The 6,000-nt window shown below is 50.6% G+C and overlaps 1 pseudogene; it reads left to right on the top strand.

Annotated features, from left to right (window-relative positions):
- Nucleotides 1-892: 892 nt before the first annotated feature.
- The window catches only part of LOC100715303 (receptor-type tyrosine-protein phosphatase S-like), a 46,479-nt pseudogene continuing 41,371 nt past the window's right edge, over nt 893-6,000 (top strand).

Raw genomic sequence — 6,000 nt, 5'->3', positions numbered from 1 at the left:
TAAATTGCAGGTTGCCCCCCCAGTGTAAAACCAAGGATGTTGGGGAGACCTAAAAATGTACAGTACACCATGATGGAGTGAAAATGGAGGCATAGTCTTAAAAAAGACAGCAGAAGATATTGCTAATAGTGTATCAGAAAATAAAACCCATATTTCTCACACCACTCTGCTTAGATAGAACTTATTCCATCCCATTTCGCATAGAAGCACTAGATCTGAGGGTACAGACAGCTATTCCAAAAATATCAGGATATAGCATAGTAATCATCTTTAATTTCCTATTTACTTAATCTGGGCCCCTGTATAACCTATACTGTTATATCATGACTGATCTTAGTTAAATCTGATTTGTTTGATTACTGTTTGCTATTGACAGATTTTATTCAAAACTGTTAAGGTTGATAGTATCAAGTCTGAGAGTATAGAGAACTATACTGAAAATGACAATGACTCACTATGATAACCATTCTGGTTTGATTACTACCTGTTTTGTAGTTGTACATTATCTACAAAGTTGTATTTCTATTAATACTGTTATGTACTGATATATTCAATTATACTATATCTGATAATATAGCCAATTCTATTGACAACACAGTAACCATAACAGAACTCCTTGTACAGCAGTTTTATATGTCTTTTTCATTTTATGCATCTATATGAATATGTTTTGTTCTGCCCTGCTTTGTTCTGTTTCTCCCTCTAATATAGAAAGGATAGAAATACATGTTAAGACTCATGCTTGCATAAAACCTATAAACCTGGGCAGCCTGTGTGCCCGGTGCCGTGGAGGGGCGGGCAGGCAAGGAACGTGTAGAGTGGGCAGGGCTAACGCGGGACACGGTAAGCAGAGAACAGAGGCTTACTATGACGCGCTAAGCGGCTGAGGGAAATGACGTCGTTTCGCTGCGACCACGTAAGGGGGTGGGGCTTGGAGGCCCCAAGTGGTGATCCCAGGTGGCACCTGGCGCCAGACCAATGGGAGCTGCGGCTCGAGTTCGGTCCCCCGGAGGGGTGGGGCGGCGGCCAAGGCAACGGCAGGGGCAGTCAGAAGCACGGCCTGCTGCAAGGGGCCCCGCGCGTGGGGCGGGGCGAGTACTACGCTGTGGCTGCGGGAGAGGCACAGCGTGAAGTTAGGCGGGCTCTGGTCTGAAAGGCTCACGGGCCGCGCCAGACCTGGGCGCACTGTGAAAGCGACGGCTTCCGGGCGGCTACGGCGGGCGGGGTATGGTGCAGGGACACTGTGGGATGCTGCGGCTGGTGCGGCCGCGCGGGTCGGTGAAACATGAAATGGGCTGGGCTGGAGGCCAAAGCCGCGGGGCCCACAGAATTGGAACGCGATGTGAGAGCAAAAAGAAAAAAAAGGCTGTTTAAAATCTAAAGCAGTTTTATGTGAATCTCTTATTGTCTGGTCTCATTTAACCTCGGCAGAACTGCGGTGCCGGATGGGCTGGCGTAAAGTGGGAAACAAAGGAAACTATAATGTGGGAAGGGCCGCAGCTCGCGCCCAGAGCCACTGCGCCGGCTAAAGAAAGGGAGCTATAACGCGGTTGGAGGGGGAGGGAGAGGAGGAGCCGGGCGCGGGGCCCCCCTGGGGTGACTAGGCCTCGCTGGCCACGCGGGAGACCGGGAGACCGTCCCATGACTGTCGGGAGCTATAACGCGGTGGGAGGGTGACCAGCAGGGGACTATAAAACAAAACTGGGAAAATTATAGTCTCTCACCTGCCGCCGCCGAGTCACAGGGCACCATCTGTTAGGTCTGAGAGAAGGGAGAAGAGGATGGGAGGAGGGAGAGAGGTGGAGGTCCGAGGTCCGAGGTCGAGGTCCGTGGAAGGAGTGGAGTGTACGGCCGTGAAAGTAGTGGGCAGTGGTGGCTTTATTTCGGGAACACGGGAAGAGAGACCCTCCCCCCGCCGGCCCCGGGCGCAGCCTCTCCACTGCACCCAGGGCCGTGGTTAATGCGGGGAGAGGAGACTGGCGTACTGGCCGCTGGAATCTGGCGATCTCTCTCTCTGACGATCTCTCTCTTTCTGGCGATCTCTCTCTCGGACATGTAGTGTGGGGGAATATAAATAGCCTAAGCTTAGGGCAGTGCCCTAAGGCCATTAGAGATGTACCGGTATCTCATTGGCACACAGGTTTAGCGCCAGAAAGCAGGTTCCTAGGGATGGGGGTATAGGATTACAGTCAAGTCTATAGGGGGTGGGGGGAGGCAGGAGTTTTCCTGGTTACAGTGTCCGATCTGGCCCAGCAACTCTTTCAAACACAATCTTGGATTTTGAGTTATATGATAAAGTTACAGTGAAAAAAGCAGCACGGCACTGGCAGAGAAACAGGCAAGAAGACTCAACTGGATGGCTTAGAGGATGCAGAAAAAACCTAGACACATTCATCTTTGACAAATATGCTGAACAAAAGACAACATTTTAAATGAATGGTGTTGGGGATATTGGCTATATACACATGCAGAAGATTGAAGCTGGGCTCCTATTTGTCAACATGTACTATAATTAACATAAAAATGGATAGAAAATCTAAATAATAAAGCAGAAATAATTCCTTAACACAAAAAAAGGTAAAGCTCTTGAAGTCATTGGTATAGACAAGTATTTTCTGAGCAGAACACCAACTGCACAAGAAACTGCAGTACATCACATTAAAAGCTTGCTGTATACAAAGAAAACAATTACAAAATCAAAGAACAACCTATCAAAGCACAATGGTTTCCACCTAAAAAATGATATATGATATTTCTCGGTTTTAAAGTATATTAGTAACAGAGGACTACAACGGACAGAATCATTCACATGCACTGCTCTAAGAAATATGGAAGTAGAACAAAGTGCAAACATTTATACTACAAAAAGCAACTATTTACTTAAAAGCACACACAGAATGAAAAATTTTCTGAAAAGGGCAGGATCAGGGTCCACAGGCTGTCTGAGCTTCCTCTAACAACAGTGAGACACAATTAACACAATTACGTGGTGTAAAGTTGCTCCTAGTGAAGGGTGATTCTCCTGCAGAGGAGACAGCCCAACAGGAACCACATGTGGCCCCAGGACAAACCTGGCTGCCCAGTCCAGAGACGAGTCCGACCCAGCAACTGGCCACAGGCAGCTTCCCCCAGGTTGGCGCAATCTCCTCCTCTGCCCCTGCCAACAAACTGACACATTTTATAGCCTCAGCTCTGGTACAGGTGACCGTTTAAATAATAGGCTGCAAATAAAACTACCAGCTACCCTGCGTACACACATACCACATAAAAACGTAAAATGATCTGGAAGTAACCTTTAGAACTGGTCGACAAGCGCCCTCTTCTGGTTTAAAGACGACCAAACACAGCCTTGTCATGAATGCCTGGTACAAGTGCCCACGGGGCCAGCAAGGCCATCCTATCAGCGTCCACTCCCTGACTGTCTCAGGATTTGGGAACCGACCTGACTCCGGAAGTCCTGAGGATGAGGCCCGGACAGCACGGAGCTCGCACAGTGCAAACACAAACACTGGACCCAGGGGTCGCCCCAGAGTGGCGCTGGCTCCTGCAGGTGTGGGATGAGGAAGGGAGAGGAGGATGGGAAGGCAAGACAGCTGGGTCCCCACCAACGCTCCGGTGGCTCCTCAGTCCCTTCCTCTCCCCTGAGGACTCCTCAGCAGGGCTGGAAGGCCAGCCGCCCTCCCACGGTAAAAACTCCATAGGTTGGAGCCCCTTTCCCACACAGGGTACGGCCATGCCCCCTTCCCCCACATGCCTCAGCCCTCTTCCCTGGGCCCTGCACCCCGCAGGAGACTCAGCCCCGCCCCTTAGAAGGACAGAGCAGAGGAGAAGCTCAGAGTGCAGGGCGAGGGGGAGAAACCATGAGGCCTGCCTGCTGCTCCCAGGCCCCGGGATCCCCCAAGCAAGGACAGGAACACCTGGAGCCAGGGCGACCCTACAGGCAGAAAGTGGGAGCCAGGATCCCCCTGCTGGGGCCTAGAGGCTGGCCTGCCGCCTAGATTTGGGACCCTGGTTTTTGGGCCTGTTCTGCTCACCACATCCTTTCCACAAGCAGCTGGTCAACTTCTTCTTGGGCCAACCTCTTCTGACGCTGAGGCTCTTCTCGCCCTTCTGGTGCTGAACCCAGGTCACCACAGAGCCAGAGGTCACAGAGACCACAGTGTGGGCATAGACAGTGCTTCACTTCTGGTCCAAACTCTGCACAGATACAAAATGGGCTGGCAGTGCCACTCAGTGCAAAGGCCCTGGGGTAATCCCAGTAACACAAATAGAGACATGCATGAGGACAGAGGAAAAGGGGAGGTCACAGAAATTAACAAATGAATGAGTAAATAGGGGGAAAGAGCACCTGCTGGGTGGTCAAACCTGTTCTCAGGACTGCTGGGGCTGAGTCAGAATGCCAGAAAGTTCCAGGTCAGCATGGTCAGCCTAAACTGCACAGCATAATTCTATCCCAAAAAGATCAGCCAATTAATAAATGAATGAATAAATCAATGGAAAGACCAATACCCCAGGGAGCTAGAGATGGGCAGGGCCAGGGACAGAGAGAAGGTAGGTCACTGAAAGCAATAAATTGACAAATCAATATAAAATAGAGCCAGCCCTAGTGGCAAAGCCCTGCTCCCAGCAGTACTGCGGCTGAGGAAGAAAGGTTCTGGAGAGGTCCAGGCCAGCCTGGGATACAAAGACACACAAGGAGTTCCAGGTCAGCCTGAACAGCACAGTGAAACCTGCCAAGTGAAAACCAACATAAATAAAAACAAAGTAATAAATTCTTAGAAGAAGGGCTACGACCCCAGGGGCCTGAACACTGAGTAACACACCCTGACCAAGCCCTGGTGCTGGTGCCCTTTCCTTACCCCATTTCCCTGGCCCTTTCACCAGCTTCCATTCACATAAAAAGGACAGAGACTAAGGTTGGAGAACCAAACCCAGACCCAGGACTGAACTCAGAGAACTGAACCCAGACCCAGGCCCTCTGCAAAGACGAGTAATGGTCACTGAGGTGGGGTGTTGGCTAGCCCTGCCCAGCTCAAGTCTTGGCCCAGCCAGGGTGACTTGGGTTCCTGTCAACATCCAGACATCTGAGCGGCAGCACCAGAGACCTCACAGAGGCCACATGGAACCGTGCAGGTGCCCTGCTCTGAGGCAAAACATGGTGCACAGCCCGGTCGCTGCCCTACCTGTGATGAACAGTTTTCAAGTCTCTCTACACTGTGGGTATCTGGAGAAAGAGCAGGCACTGTCTTTGGGTGCTGCCTGGCCTCTATGGAGGATTTCTGCCCTCCCCATGTTTGTGTTCTTTTTCCCGGTTCTCAGTCTTGCTATTGTGAAAGTCACCATGTCCAAATGAAATGCCCACGTCAAGCCCTCTAAGGCCAGGGTGAGGATTGGTGGGGGAGCAAGTGCTGAGCATGTGTGAGGCCCAGGGATGCACCCCCAGCACTGCACCATCTGAAGTCCCTAGGAATGAACTTCCATGCATGAATGCCTTTGTCAGATCTTGTCACAGAGGTTAGCATCACAGCATTCAGATCAGCTACTTGTGCTACAGCCCCTCACCCAGTACCACAAACCCCAAACTAAGGAGTTCATTTCCAGATTTCTTAGGTAGACAGCCTCTCTTTGTCTGTAGAAGTCCCCTTTACTGGAGCCTGTTGGATATGTCTGTGCTGATTTCTGTTTTTGAGACTGGTTCTTGCTATGTAGTTCAAGCTGGCCTTGAGCTCACTATGTAGCCCAGGTTGGCCTGGAAGTCACAGTTCTCCTCCTGCCTCAGGCACACTAGTAAATAGATTGTAGGCTTACACCACCACTCCCAGCATGAGGCAACCCTTTAATGCAGTGATAGGGGTGGGCCCAATGCTAAGCTCCTACTTTTGCACCACTGAGCCATGCTTCCTGGAGCCTAGTAAAATTTGTTTCCTGAAACCAAATGCTGTGTGTCTATGTGGGGGGGGGGCATGTACTTCCCTTCAATGTCAGCAAAAAAGAAGGAAA

The sequence above is a fragment of the Cavia porcellus genome, unplaced genomic scaffold (genome assembly GCF_034190915.1).
Source record: "Cavia porcellus strain 051 isolate PalLab524CR breed Dunkin Hartley unplaced genomic scaffold, mCavPor4.1 scaffold_22, whole genome shotgun sequence".
NCBI classification, from domain to species: domain Eukaryota; kingdom Metazoa; phylum Chordata; class Mammalia; order Rodentia; family Caviidae; genus Cavia; species Cavia porcellus.
The sequence above is the reverse complement of the archived record's forward strand: the minus strand, read 5'-3'. Positions and strand labels throughout refer to the sequence as shown.